The sequence below is a fragment of the Phyllobates terribilis genome, unplaced genomic scaffold, assembly GCF_046119375.1.
Source record: "Phyllobates terribilis strain yellow unplaced genomic scaffold, ASM4611937v1 Scaffold_12__6_contigs__length_324123572, whole genome shotgun sequence".
In the NCBI taxonomy this organism is placed as follows: Eukaryota; Metazoa; Chordata; class Amphibia; order Anura; family Dendrobatidae; genus Phyllobates; species Phyllobates terribilis.
In genome coordinates, this window is record NW_027362772.1 from 145,548,754 (window position 1) to 145,564,633 (window position 15,880).

Here is a 15,880-nt window from a genome sequence, read left to right on the forward strand (position 1 = left end):
GGCTCAAGAGCACCAACAACCCAAGGGGCTCATAAACAGATAAACCGCCACACCCGAGACTCGACATTCCTTTGCCGTAAGTCCCACGAATCTCCAGACCCAAACCAACTTATGACAGTGGGATCCATGTCCTGATAATTCCCCCATACCAATTTAGGACCAACTTCAAGGACCCTAATACACGCCTCAAGCCACTATGACCCAGATAAAATTAAAATACAAAAATCAGGGAGGGCGGGGCGGGACTTGCACTGTGTCCTGTGAGCGGGAAAGTGACCAAAACCCCTCCCAGGGAGACCTTATAAATGACCCCATCTCTCAAACCCAACCCCAATTACCCATGACCCCACCTACTCCAAACCCTTGTCGTGCCGGCTTCCGCCCACTGTCCTAGCCCAGTACGCCAGCCTCTCCTATTCGATTATATGAAAAAGAACTGTTTAGTCTTTGGACAATCTTTTTTTTACAGAAGGATCCCTTAAGGAAAAAGTACTCACATGGTTTCTAACTACTGGACCTGTGTGATTAGATGTAATCTGGAAAAGGATACCCAGCAGCAAGTGTTACGTTTCCCTACAGCACCTCCGCAGGAGGAATGAGGCATTACACAGAAATGCGGCATTACACAGAAATGCACCTGTTGTGTAATACATGGACATGACAGAGCATTATGCCATATAAGTCTGTGAAGGAAAGACTACTTTAATACAGTATTCTGGACGTAAAAAGCTGTTGATGTAGCTGTGTAGAAACATTTTTTCAGGATATGTTTAACTTTTATATTGATAAAAAGCAACTATTTCATCATTGTGTTTTTGCATTTTCTAATACCTATGAGAAATCAGAGTTAAAGGAGTTGTCCGGCCATAGGCTACAAGTCTGCAGTCACTCTATGTGACTGTACACTTGTGAATCCTCACATCATGCGCACTGCGTGCTGTGATGATTTTCCAGTACAGGCACTGGGAATCGACCTTATTCCAACTAGACATGTGTGGCCCTACAAGTGAATTGAGCGAGGCTGCGCACGTCTAGTCGGAATGTAGCCGGGAGTATGCATTTCATTTACTTGCAGTCACATGACCACTTGGTCTCGCCACTGGCACTGGAGAATCCTGACAGCGTGCAATGAGCACAATGTGAGGATTCACAAGCCTGCAGTCACGTAAAGTGACTCCAGACTTTTGTCATAAACCTGAACATACCCTTTAACATTTTTTAACAAAGGTAGATTTGTTCTTACTAGCTGACTTTTTTGCTTGGTCTGCCTTTGTGAATTTAATTGTATACAAGCACTTAACGAAGCATTCCTCCTCCCATCGCAGCTTTTATCTTATTAATATATTACAATCATCATATTATATTGCACTGTGTACTTACAATTGCTCATTTTGCCTTTCTACCCAGATAATTCTTCTCTTTTCTCTGCTCTATGTAGAAACAGGAAGTCTCTTTTCCCTGCAGAAATCATTCCTTTCTTCACCTCCTGACCCAGCTGCACCCTCTTCCCCCTGCCAGGGACTCTTGCAGTGACTTATGACTCATACAGGGAAAATTGACCTCCTGTTTCTACATAGAGCTTAGAAGGATTCAGCTAGTCAGTTTTTAATCACGTGATGTCATAGACTTAATGGAAAAAAGAAGAATTAACTGGGTAGAAAGGCAAAATGAGCAACTGTAAGTACACAGAGCTATATAATATGATGACTGCAATATATTAAGAGAATAAACATTTTGATGGGAGGAGTGCTTCTTTAATCCCTTTACGTCCTTGGACATACTCATACGTCCAAGGTCATACCCTGCACCCCATGCGGGCTCAGGCGATGAACTTTCATGATTTCGGGCACATGACAGCGATACAACCGTGGCTGTTAACATGTTAAACGCCACTGTCAAACTCTGACAGTGACATTTAACATGGCCGTGGTGGAAGGACGTCACTAGTTCCGCTCATCGGCGCCTGAGTCACATGACCGAGGGTCGCCTATGTATTGGTAGACAACCCGGGTTCTGCAGGAGACCCCTGCGGTTGTCATTGCTGAGATGCTATGAGCGCCACCCAGAGGTCGGCGCTCAAAGCAAGTGAGCACTTTATATCCGGTCGTGTGTAAGAGCCCTTATGCTGTCTGATTTTTACTGTCTAATGCAGGGGTCTCATTTACGCTGCCCACGTGCCGAATTTGGTCCCTGAGGCTGTCATCTCTGGCTTGTGGGCATCAGAGCTCTCAAGAGATCTTTTGAACAGCAGAGGGCAGACTGACAGAGGAGCGCGTGGGTGACCCTTAATGACATCACACTGGAGCAAAATGTGTCACAGCGGGGGTCGCTCTTTCCCGCTCTGCTGGATCGTTGATGGTAGGTGAATGTGTTGAGAAGGATTTTTTTAACTCCTTCCCGCCATCTACAGTCCAGCAGGAGATGACTTGATGGTTATTTGAGTGAGGGAGCTCCCTCTTTAAACCTATTAACGGATCTTGGAGTCAGCCATCTACGGTGGCCTGTAAGCCCCTCTTATAAGGGTCTAACTGGCGAAGTGTCAATGTTAAGCCACGGCCCCACTATCAGTATTCGGTCAGTATTTTTCTCAGGAGTGGGAGCCAAAACCAGGTGAGGAACAATCAGAGAAAAGGTAGAATAGAAACAAGTCACCAGTTCTGCATTTACCACCCGCTCCTGAGAAAAAATACTGACCAAATACTGACCGAATACTGATAGTAGGACCGTGGCCTAACACTGACAAATCTAATATCCTGCAGTACAGAAGTGTGGCAGGATCGGTGATTAGGCAAGTGAATGTTAAAGTGCCATATATAAACTAAGTAAAAAAGGTTAAAATAAAAAAAATGATAATAATAAAGTATGAAAAAAATAAAGGAAAAATATTTTAGCACTAAAAACAATTTTTTTTAATGTAAAAACGAAAGTAGGCAAAAAAAGTACACATTTGGTATCGCCACGTCCTGAACGGCCAAGCTATAAAACTGTACCATAACCCATAAGATGAGCGCCATAAAAAAAAAAAAGAAAAAAAATGTCAGCTTATTTATTCTATACTGATACATGAAAATGTAATTAAAAAGTGATCAAAAAGTTTCATAGAATAAAAATTGGTATCCCTGAAAACATCATCTTATCCCTACAAAAATACTGAATACGAATACAACGCACTAAAACAAATAAAAGTAAGATGTAAAGTGAACATCCGGGTCATAACTGAATAACTTGTTTAGTAAGGATTGGTCTCCCAAATCCCCTTGTAGTCCTGTGATATAAAGATGTCCCTCCTGGGATTTTCTCCACTTGTTACCTTCAAATGAAATAGGATTAGTGACAATCAGTGTAAAGGGGAATTGTAGTTTCTCCCTGAGGTCTCTAGTGCCATCTAGTGTTAATAGTTTGGAACAATTCACAACTTCGGAGAGGAATTTCATCTCAATAAAAAACAAAATGATCCTGAAAGGGTCCAACCGGTCTGTGTGAAAATGGACAGCACCCGGATGCCATCCATTTATTGTCCGTTTATCTGTAAGACCAATTCACATGTACCGGTGAGTTTGGTCTGCATTTCTGACCAGAGCAGAACATGTCTCTGTTTGTTTTAATGTGGACCATCGGTCTGTAAAAAAAGGACATGCTCCATAGAAAATAATGTGTCCATGTGCTGTCTGTGGAAAACATGGTCAGCACACAGGTGACAAACACTTATGTGTGAATAAGGCTTAACTGACTCTCAACCGGTACCAGTGTATTTTGCTGGATGGGATGGTTGCTGATGTACAGCACTGGATCAGAAGTGAAGAAGTTGTTGGTCTATCTGGAATATTTGCTACCAGACATTGTCTCCACTTTAATAATAATAATCTTTTTATTTATATAGTGCCAACATATTCCACAGTGCTTTACAATTCAGACATTATGGGCACTGTCCCCATTGGGGCTCACAATCTACATTCCCTATCAGTATGTCTTTGGAGTGTGGGAGGAAACCCATGCAAACATGGGGAGAACATACAGACTCCTTGCAGATGTTGTCCTTGGTGGGATTTGAACCCAGGCTCCCAGTGCTGCAAAGCTGCAGTGCTAACCACTGAGCCACCATGCTGCCCACCTTAAGGGTATGTTCACACTACTTCTTTTTCCAGGGGGTCAAAAATGTCAGTTTTTCAAGCAGAAGACGCTTCAGGAATTGCTGCTTTTCTCTATAATTTTGTAAACCTAAATTGTCTTTTTTTAGCATTTTTTGTTCATGAGTTCTTTTTCAATGTCTTTTTCCTCCACCATTTTTTTCATCAGTGTTTTTTTTTAAATTCAATAAATAATGAAGAAAATTCCTGCAAAAATGCTGCCAAAATGCTCAAAAAGACTTCCGGGTGTCTTTATAGCCTTCCCATTGACTTCTATTGTAAAGTATTGAATGTCTTCTTAGTGGACAATGCCTGAAGAGTGAATAGGTCACTTGTTTTTTTAATGCTTGGCGAATTTTGCAAGCTTAAAGTGTTTAAAAGAAGCTCTGAAAAGCCTGAATGCATGAACAGTAAGTTGTTTTCCCATACAAATTATGAAGACCATTCTTTTGATCATTTTGTTAGCGCTTCTTCCTCCATTTTTTGAGCAGACAGGCAAACGGATAAAAACAAAAAAATAATAACACTCCCCTCACCGCTCACCTGCCCCACAGTCCCCGCAACACGTCCATCCGGTCCTCTACCTCTCTTTTTTCCCTTCCCCCAACACATGATTCTCTATAGGCTCTCGGCCAGGACTTCCAGCAACACTAGGCCTTTAACGTCCTTGGGCATCACAACATTATGATGTGCGTCGCATTGGTAACGGCACAGTGTGAAGTGACATCTGAGGCCTAGTAATGCAGAAAGTCCTGGCCTGGAGTGAAGACCCTGAACAGAATCTGCACAACAGGAGAGGACTGGACAGTGGCTGCGGGTATGGTGGGACAGGTCAGTGGTGAGGTCATCTTATGATGGACCTTACTCATTTCTTTCAATGATGAGGTAAAATGAAAGCTAGGGGCAACACAGGCACTTTTACTATAAGACAGTGAATGAGGCTCGATAAGTGTCGTCCTGTACAAACCCCACAAGAAAAACGGGGATGGTTATCGTTGCCCAACTGCTCTATATATTTTGCCACACCTGATCTTTCAATGCGATCGTTGACATCATCACGAGGGTCCGATCCTTGCCATGGCTCTCAAATATGGCGATGCAAAAAAAATGTCTTTTAGTGTTTGACAGCTGCCAAACATTAAATACCGCTATAAATGTGGTATCGCTGTAATCGCAACGACCTGAAGAACAGAGTCGCTAATCACTTATACCACACGAGGAATGGCGTAAAAAATAAATAAAACCAATTCTTCACCTGCTGTTGATTTGTTCATTCTGCCTCCCAAAGATCGCAGTAAGGCTCGGCACACATTTATCCTGTGCTTTGCACTGAGCGCTTACACCGGAGTTTCTGTGTAAATCTCTGAAATACGTGATTCAGCAGAACCCCCGACAGAAGATTCCCTGTAATGAGGCAGATGGAGGCACCGTGGACGCCGTCTTGCCTATGATCAGATGGTGTCCATCATTATAGACGTGCACAAACTCACGGTCCGCCATAGTTTCGTGCACTTCTGAAAAGAAGGACACAGCTGAGCAGAGGTCAGACGGAGTCCAGAGTAACTCTGCTGCCTCATTATAGTGAATGGATCCCTTGGGGGATCCATCTGAATCACGTCATTCAGATATTTAGATGGAAACGTTGTGATGTGATCCCAAACGTTATGCAAAATGTTCCCAATCAAACCTTCAACTTAATCCGCAAAAAAGCACGACCCCACTCAGGTCCATCATCTGTCAATGGAAATATAGGGGGCTTCCTGGTTACTGGTAGTACAAAGGCTCTGGAAAAGCACTATGGCTCTTCGCCCACCAAAAGAAATCCAACGAATTCTGTGCTCCCAAATCCAAATGCCCCCCTCCCTTCTGAGCCCCAATGTGCCTAAACCACGTTTAGCATCCACATATTTGGAATTTCTGTAACAATGAGAGCCCGCCTAATTTACGGGGTCCATGTGTACAGGAGCATGAGCTGAGCACAATGTACTGGTCACTACAACGTACTGGACACTACAACGTATGGGCATTACAATGGCAGATTTGCAATTTTCACTCGGCAACATTCACTGCTGCTTGTTATTGGAAAGCACCCATGGAGTCAAAATCGTCACCACACCTGTAGATAAATTCGCAAAGGGGTATAATTTCCAAAATTTGGTCACTTGAAAGGCAATCCTGCTCTTCAGGCACTTATGGGCTCTGTATATGTTGTCTGCAAATGGTTCTACTATAATTTGTTTTCCAATAGCGATCTGTCCCTCCAGAGTCTCGCCATGTGGCTAAGCAGTACTGTACAGCCACATAGGGGTATTGCCACGTGCAGAAGAAATTATGAAACAAATTTTGGTGACGTTTTTACCTATTTTCTCTTGTGAAAATGTAAAATTTGGGGCTAAAACAAAATTTTGTGGTAAAAATGTAATTATTTTTTCTTCACCGCCCAATGGTGTAAAATTCTGTGACACACCCATTCTGTCAATATGATCACTGCACCCCTGGATGACTTCATTGGGGAATTTTGTTTGTAAAATGGGGTCACTTATGGGGGGGTTCTGCTGTTCTGGTACCTCAGAGGCTCTACTAATGTGACATGGCACCCTCAAACCATTCCAGCAAAATCTGAACTTCAATATGGTGCTTCTTCCCTTCTGAGCTTTGCACTGTGCCTCAAAAGTAGTTTTCGACCACATATGAGGTATTGGCATACTTAGAAGAAATTGCATAATAAATTGTGCAGTGCATTTTCTCCTATTAGCCCTTTTGAAAACTGAAAACTTGGGGTGAAAGCAAAGTTTTAGTGAAAAAAAAATGTAATTTTCCATTTACTCAGTGTAATCTAAGAATACAATTCTGTGAATTGCCTGAAGGTTAAAAATGCTCACTTGAGAAATTACTGATCAACTTTTAACCCTTCGAACTTCCTAACAAAAAAATTATGTTTTAAAAATGATGCCAATGTAAAGTAGACATGTGCTAAATTTTATTTATTAACTATTTTGTGTAATATCTGGCATAAAAATTTAAAGTTTGAAAATTGCTAAATGCATGTAATGTATGCGTAAAAATTGGATGCCATACTGATGGTCTATATGGCATGTAATTTTTTCCTAGCACTGTCTTATGTGAAACCGCAGCATGCCGAATACAGCTGAGAAAAATACACAGCTCTATACTACCTCATTGAATAACACTGGTCAGAGTGCAGTCTGATTTTTTATCAGTTTGCACTCGTCGGATTTACACGCTACTGTGAGCGAGCCCTTAGACTGCTTGCGCTTGGTGATAATAGCATTTCTGGATGGCTCAGACAGCTCTTTTGTCTTTGCCATTATGAAAACGAAACAGTGAATAAAACTGTCCTTCAGGCTATGTGCCCACGATGCAGAAATGAAGCAGAAAATATCCGCTTCATTTCTGCATGTCCTTGCCCGGAAAAACTCGTGTGGAATTTGACACGCGTTTTTTGCTCGTTTTTGAAGCGTTTTGCACATGCGGAATTGCCATGCGTTTTTCTAATGCATTGAGAAGGCAATTCCGCATGCGTAAACGCACAAATAATGAACATGCTGCGGAATTTTCCGCACATCAAAAACGCTGCGGAAAATTCCGCAGCATGGGCATTGAACTTGCGGATTGACATTGGGGACCATGGGGGGCGGATTACCAAGCGTTTCACAAGCATTTACGCTGCAAAAATTCCGCAGAAAAAACGCTTGAAAAACGCATCGTGGGCACGTAGCTACAAGCATCAAAGCCAAATTCACAGGCCAAGTATGTGATCACTGACAAGGTGGGGTTAGGGGAGTGTAATTTGTAAATAATTACAGGTTAGTCTGATTTGTCCTATGTTTTAAACTGAATAAAAGGTGCCATTAATCGTATCCCCGCATTGTTTTCAATTTTTTATTCCTATATTCAGACAAGTAGTATTTTGTTATCTTTGTGCTTTTGTGTATCAAATGCATGTATATAAATATATATGAAGTGTTTGGTGAAACTACTTTGAGATATATATATATATATATATATATATATATATACACTTCTCAAAAAAATAAAGGGAACACTGAAATAACACATCCTAGATCTGAATGAATGAAATATTCTCATTGAATACTTTGTTCTGTACAAAGTTGAATGTGCTGACAACAAAATCACACAAAAATCATCAATGGAAATCACATTTATTAACCAATGGAGGCCTGGATTTGGAGTCACCCCCAAAATTAAAGTAGAAAAACACACTACAGGCTGATCCAACTTTGATGTAATGTCCTTAAAACACGTCAAAATTCAATCTCAGTATTGTGTGTGGCCTCCACGTGCCTGTATGACCTCCCTACAATGCCTGGGCATGCTCCTGATGAGGTTGTGGATAGTCTGCTGTGGGATCTCCTCCCAGACCTGGACTAAAGCATCCGCCAACTCCTGGACAGTCTGTGGTGCAACGTGACATTGGTGGATGGAGCGAGACATGATGTCCCAGATGTGCTCAATCGGATTCAGGTCTGGGGAACGGGCGGGCCAGTCCATAGCTTCAGTGCCTTCATCTTGCAGGAACTGCTGACACACTCCAGCCACATGAGGTCTGGCATTGTCCTGCATTAGGAGGAACCCAGGGCCAACCGCACCAGTATATGGTCTCACAAGGGGTCTGAGGATCTCATCTCAGTATCTAATGGCAGTCAGGCTACCTCTGGTGAGCACATGGAGGGCTGTGCGGCCCTCCAAAGAAATGCCACCCCACACCATTACTGACCCACTGCCAAACCGGTCATGCTGAAGGATGTTGCAGGCAGCAGATCGCTCTCCACGCGTCTCCAGACTCTGTCATGTCTGTCACATGTGCTCAGTGTGAACCTGCTTTCATCTGTGAAGAGCACAGGGCGCCAGTGGCGACTTTGCCAATCCTGGTGTTCTGTGGCAAATGCCAAGCGTCCTGCACGGTGTTGGGCTGTGAGCACCACCCCCATCTGTGGACATTAGGCCCTCATACCACCCTCATGCAGTCGGTTTCTAACAGTTTGTGCAGACACATGCACATTTGTGGCCTGCTGGAGGTCATTTTTCAGGGCTCTGGCAGTGCTCCTCCTGTTCCTCCTTGCACATAGGCGGAGGTAGCGGGGCCGTAGGAGGGCTGCTGTGTTTATTTATTTATTTTACACATACACAAAGTAGTTTCACAAAACACTTTATTTAAGGAGATATCATATGTGGTGTAATTAATATTCAGAGGTGCCAATGATGTTAACCGTAACTGTATCTACTATATTTATATGTATATTTGCCTCTGAACATGAGAAAGAAGGGGTCATGGAAAGGAATTCCTAGAGCATGAATGATTTTGGTGTTCTACATTTCTGAAAATATGTCAAACACGCAATATAATTTTCTGCTCTTTTGTGTTTTCATACTGATCTAGCACGAGAATGGTCTCCTGTTATATAACGCTGTACTGCTGCTTTTATCTTTGCATTCCATTTTGCATAGTTAATTCTTCTGATTTTCTGGTCTACTTTCAAGTAAAACATAGTTTAGACTGTAAACTTCAAAACTAGTTCTTGCGGGTGTTATTTCAATAAAACAATGATCCTGGGGATTTATGGGACGCTGCACTGACAGAAATCTGATAAGCTTAATTACTCTCAGAGAATTTATGTTTCTTTTACATATTTTTTTTACTTGTCGCTTAGTGTGCTCATACTGTACATGTATAGATGTATAGATTGATGTATGTACTTTTTGTACTGTGTATATTCAGAGTCTCTTCCTTTAAAAGTTTTTTTGAGAAAACTTTAAACTTTTAGACCTGTCAATTAGTCATTCCCATTTTCTGTAAATGGCAGTTTGGGAAACTGGTGAATGTTGATGGTTTCTGTTAGTTGCATTAAAGGGTTGTTCTCAAGTTTCGAAGCTCTGAGGGATAGGGATATCGTGCTGATCACTGGAAGTCCAACTGCTGGGGCCACCATCCATCATAAGAATGGTGTAGAGTGTGTGTGAGTGGTGCGGAGGTCTATCTGCTGGGGATAGCCAAGAGCTACACTCAGCTAGTATTTAGTGGCCCATTAAGAATGAATGGCAGTGTGCATGATTGGGCTCTTCTTCACACTGGGCTCTTCAGAGCATCGGTTCTCAGGACCAGTGGGTGTCACAGCAGTCGGATCCCCTAGAGATCGGGAAGTTATACCCTATCCGATGGATAAGGGATAACTTCCAAACTTGAGAATACCCCTTTAATTTCTAGTGAGAGTGGCTACACAACCTTGACTAACTACAGCTCTGTATCTGGACAAATCATGTAGAACTTTAAATGTACCTTTTAATAAAGACTGAGAGTTATGTACCCTGCATTATCTTTACGATAAAACCGACACTCTCAATATCGGTCTTCATTTGTTCTCACACTATGCTCATGATCCCTCAAAAGAGCTGTTGTTGGAGGAGATTAAAAAATAACAGGATAATGGCGACTCAGATTAACGGAGCTCCTGGACAGCTAAGTAGGTAGAATTGATACTCCTTCAGGGACCTGCAGAGTAGCTGCTCTACGTAGAGGCCTCTAAAGGGACAAACTGGGCCTAGTGGTGGATCCAAATGGTAAAAGTCTTATAACATCGGGGCCGATTTCTGATTTGGCTGCTGGTCGGCCCCACGCCTTTTTTACAGGTGATGCTTGACAGCATCAGTCCTATATTATTCCTGGGACTTGTGGCTCTGGCTGGTCCAGAAGCTATGGGGTTAATCCTGTTAGTTTGGGCTTCTATCTGCTTTCAGCACTGGGTGGAGCTGTTCACTATATAAACCCCTGAGAGACAGTTCCCACTGCCAGTCAATGTTTGTGCTATCTGGTTTTTCCTGTGTTCTATGCATCTGGTGTTTCATCCTGATTTATCCTGTTCCCTGACCTCAGCTAGTTTATTGACATTTCTCCTGCATGATGATTTTGTACCTCCTGGGTCTGACCCGGCTACCTGACTATGCTTCTTGCCAGCTTGCGCCACTGAACAGCAGCTGACTACGTGAAACTAGTCCAGGGACCCCTGTCTAAGTCTAGATCCCTGTACAGGAATAAAAGAATGAAGGCTAGGGCAACCCCTGGATTATGGGAAACGGAATAGCTTGCGCCAAACCTATTCATGCTAGCTTTTTTGGAGCTGCCAGGTGACTACGAACAGTGCTCGCATAACAGGAATACAGTAGAAGAAAAGAAAAACTGTTTTCACCTCTATGGCGCCGTCTCTTCCAGTCTTATATAAAAAACCAAGGTCACTGAATGCTCCAGTTATTTTTTTTATGCTGGTACAGTCTCCAATAATAAATAGAATGATGAATTGTTTTGGAGTGCAACATCAGTTAGGAAGAAGAACATATAGATAGAGGGGACCTTGCATGTCTTAAGTGGCACTAATTACATAGTCACTTTGGGGAGGACATGTAACATCATCATAGTATTCTTGGATCAAAAGAAGAGATTCACATAATTATCATTGTGTGAATGTAATCAATCAATTAAAACAGTAAAATCTAAAGATAAAACACAAGTAGACATGTAACGTGGTGAGGGGCGATAGCAACAGGCGAGGCACTCGTCTTCAGCGCCCTGGCACATTACGTGAAAGTGTGGGTCCTGCCTGGGTGTGTGGCCTTGTGCTGTGAGGGCCTTATGCCCATCAGGCCACATATAGCCGGTGTTGTGGGCTTGCCAAGACCACATGTTTTACAGTTCAATGAGGAAGACCGCTATTCAAAAATAAACTCTTTAACCCCTTAACAACATTTGACGTACTAATACGCGTCTGTGCCCTGGGACTTAAGAGCCAGACCCGTATTAGTACGTCATGGCGATCGCGTGCGCACACAGGTTGTGCGGGCGCGATCGCCACCGGGTGTCAGCTGATTGTCACAGCTGACACCCGGTACTATGTGCAGGGAGAGGTCCTGCACCGCTCCCAGCACATTAACCCCTGCGATGCTGCGATCGAAGTCGATCGCAGCATTACGGTGGCAAGGGGAGGTGATCGCAGATCCTCACCTCCTCTTCCGGCTTCCAGCGCTGACTGCCGTGGCTTCCAGGATGTTGCCATGACGACCCAATGTCGTCATGACAACATCCGGGTCACCAGACAGCAGGAAGATTTTTTGGACATGCGCAGTGCATCTCCAAACAATCTTCTCCCTGTCCAGCGCTGACAGCCTGCATGGCACAGGGATGGTGCTGCATTCCTGTGCCATGCAGGCGATCAGAGAAAATAAAGTGAAAGTCCCACAGTGGGACAAAGTAATAAAGTATTAAAACTATCAGAAAGTGAAAAAAAATAAAGAAATAAATTGTAAAAATATAAAAAAAAAATAAAAAAAATAATCCACCAAAAATAAAAATATAATGTACCCATCAATAAATATTATTATAAAAAAAAAAAAACAATAAAAGTACACATATTTGGTATCGCCACGTCCGGAACAACCTGACCTATAAAACTGACCCACTAGTTAACTCCTTCAGTGAACACGGTAAAAAAAAAAAAAAAAAAACGAACCAAAAAACAATGCTTTATCACCATACCGCCAAGCAAAAAATGGAATAACACGCGATCAAAAAGACAAATATAAATAAAAATGGTACCGCTGAAAACGTCATCTCGTCCCGCAAAAAACAAGCCGCCATACAGCTCCATCAGCCGAAAAATAAAAAAAGTTATAGCTCTCAGAATAAAGCTATGCTAAAAAATATTTTTTTCTATAAAATTGCTTTTATTATGTAAAAGTGCAAAACATAGAAATTCGATATAAATGTGGTACCGCTGTAAACGTACTGACCCGAAGAATAAAGCTGCCTTATCAATTTTACCACACGCGGAACAGAATAAAAAACAAAAAAAACAATTCCTGAATTGTTGGTTTTTGTTTATTCTGCCTCCCAAAAATCGGAATAGAAAGCGATCAAAAAATGTCACGTGCCTGAAAATGGCACCAATAACAACGTCAACTCATCCCGCAAAAAACAAGCCGTCACATGACTGTCTGCCAATATCTGGAAAAATTATAGCTCTCAAAATATGGCGATGCAAAAACTAGATTTTACAAAAAATGCGTCTTTTAGTGTGTGACAGCTGTCAGTCATAAAAACCCCATATGATTCTGGTATCGCTGTAGTCTCACCGACCCGAAGACTAAGGTCGTCTAATCACTTATACCGCATGACGAACGTCATAAAAAATAAACTCTCAGGTTAGGGTTGTGCTAGGGTTAGGGTTGTGCTAGGGTTAGGGTTGTGCTAGGGTTAGGGTTGTGCTACGGTTAGGGTTGTGCTACGGTTAGGGCTGGGGTTGGGGTTGTGATGGGGTTGGGATTTTTTTCAAAAGTAAGAAAAAAAGATGACGATATGGCGACTAGTGTTGAGCGCAAGTGCTCACTACTTGAGCTTGCATCGGGTGTTCTGGTATGCATTGAGTATCGTGGGTATTTGAGTGACATGCTCGAGTCTCCGCCCCATATGGTTCACGGCCCAAAAAACTTTGCGGGGATTGCCTGCCATGCACGAGCGATCCCCGCATGTTTTTTTTTGGGTGTCTAATAACCGTGAAACATCCGGGCGGGGACTCGAGCATGTCACTCGAGCACACGCAGTACATGGTGCATATCTGAGTACCCGATGCAAACTCAAGTAGCGAGCACTTGCGCTCAAGACTAATGACAACTTATTCAATATGATGACCTAATGTTATCAAATTCTGTGTCGTACCTCTGGGTTCAAAATGTTCACTATACACCTTAATAAAATCCTTGAGGGGTATAGTTTCCAAAATGGGGTCACTTGTGGGGGAGCTCCACTGTTTAGGCACATCAGGGGCTCTCCAAACGCGACATGGTGTCCGCTAACAAATTGAATGGAAAATCGGCTCAAATTGTTAGCGGACGCCATGTTGCGTTTGGAGAGCCCCTGTGTGCCCAAACATTGGAGCTCCCCCACAAGTGACACCATTTTGGAAACTAGACCCCCCAAGGCACCTATCTAGATGCATAGTGAGCACTTGGAACCCTTAGGTGCTTCACAAATTAATTCATAAAAATTGAAAGTATTTTTTTTCCACTTTTTCATTTTTACGAATCAATTTGTGAAGCACCTTGGGGTTCCAACTGCTCACTATGCATCTAGATAGGTGCCTTGGGGGGGTCTAGTTTCCAAAATGGGGTCACTTATGGGGGAGCTCCAATGTTTGGGCACACAGGGACTCTCCAAATGCAACATGGTGTCCGCTAACAAATTGTCGGCTCAAATTGTTAGCGGACACCATGTTGCGTTTGGAGAGCCCCTGTGTGCCCAAACATTGGAGCTCCCCCACAAGTGACCCCATTTTGGAAACTAGACCCCCCAAGGCACCTATCTAGATGCATAGTGAGCACTTGGAACCCCCAGGTGCTTCACAAATTGATTCATAAAAATGAAAAAGTGTTTTTTTTTCATTTTTACGAATCAATTTGTGAAGCACCTGGGGGTTCCAACTGCTCACTATGCATCTAGATAGGTGCCTTGGGGGGTCTAGTTTCCAAAATGGGGTCACCTGTGGGGGAGATCCAATGTTTGGCCACACAGGGGCTCTCCAAACGCAACATGGCGTTCGCTAATTATTCAAGCAAATTTTACTATCAAAAAGTCAAATGGCGCTCCTTCCCTTCTGAGCCCTGCCGTGCGCCCAAACAGTGTTTTTTCCCCACATATGGGGTATCTGCGTGCCCAGGGGAAATTGCACAACAAATTTTGGGGTACATTTTTTCTTGTTACCCCTGTGAAAATAAAAAAAATTGGGTCTAAAGTAACATTTTTGTGAAAAAAGTTAAATGTTCATTTTTTTCTTCCACATTTCAAAAATTCCTGTGAAGCACCTGAAGGGTTAATAAACTTATTGAATGTGGTTTTGAGCACCTTGAGGGGTGCAGTTTTTAGAATGGTGTCACTTTTGGGTATTATCTGTCATAAAGACCTCTCAAAGTGACTTCAAATGTGATGTGGTCCCTAAAAAAATGGTTTTGTAAATTTTGTTGGAAAAATTAGAAATCGCTGGTCAACTTTTAACCCTTATAGCTCCCTAACAAAAAAAAATTTTGGTTCCAAAATTGTGCTGATGTAAAGCAGACATGTGGGAAATGTTATTTATTAACTCATTTGTGTGACATATCTCTCTTATTTAAGGGCATAAAAATTCAAATTTTGAAAATTGCAAAATTTTCAAAATTTTCACCAAATTTCCATTTTTTTCACAAATAAACGAAAGTGATATCGAAGAAATTTTACCACAATCATGAAGTACAATATGTCACGAAAAAACAGTCTCAGAATCAGGGGGATCCGTTGAAGCGTTCCAGAGTAATTACCTCATAAAGTGACAGTGTTCAGAATTGTTAAAATTGGCCTGGTTATTAACGTGCAAACCACCCTCGGGGGTTAAGGGGTTAATGAACGGTAACTTGGTAATGGTTATGTGCAAGGGATAGCAGGTACAAAGTCTTATAAACTTTTCCTGTACAGTATGAAGCATTATTCTACACAGTATCCCTCCACTGTATATTCCAGGGCTTTCAAGGCACACTGTTTCTCCCTACTTTGCCACAACCCACCTGTAACACTACAGTCCCGATGCACAAGTCTCCTTTACTTGCTCATTGGTTCTGTATTTTATTTCTTCCACTACTGGTGCCCTGGATCTCCCGCTTGAAACCCTTTACTGGTTCCCATCTTTCAGTCCTGCTAA

The 15,880-nt window shown here is 42.5% G+C and overlaps 1 long non-coding RNA gene across 1 annotated transcript in view; it reads left to right on the plus strand.

The window, feature by feature from the left end:
* Positions 1-15,880, plus strand: part of LOC141173133 (uncharacterized) — a 313,188-nt gene that overhangs the window by 267,289 nt on the left and 30,019 nt on the right. The window lies entirely within an intron of this gene.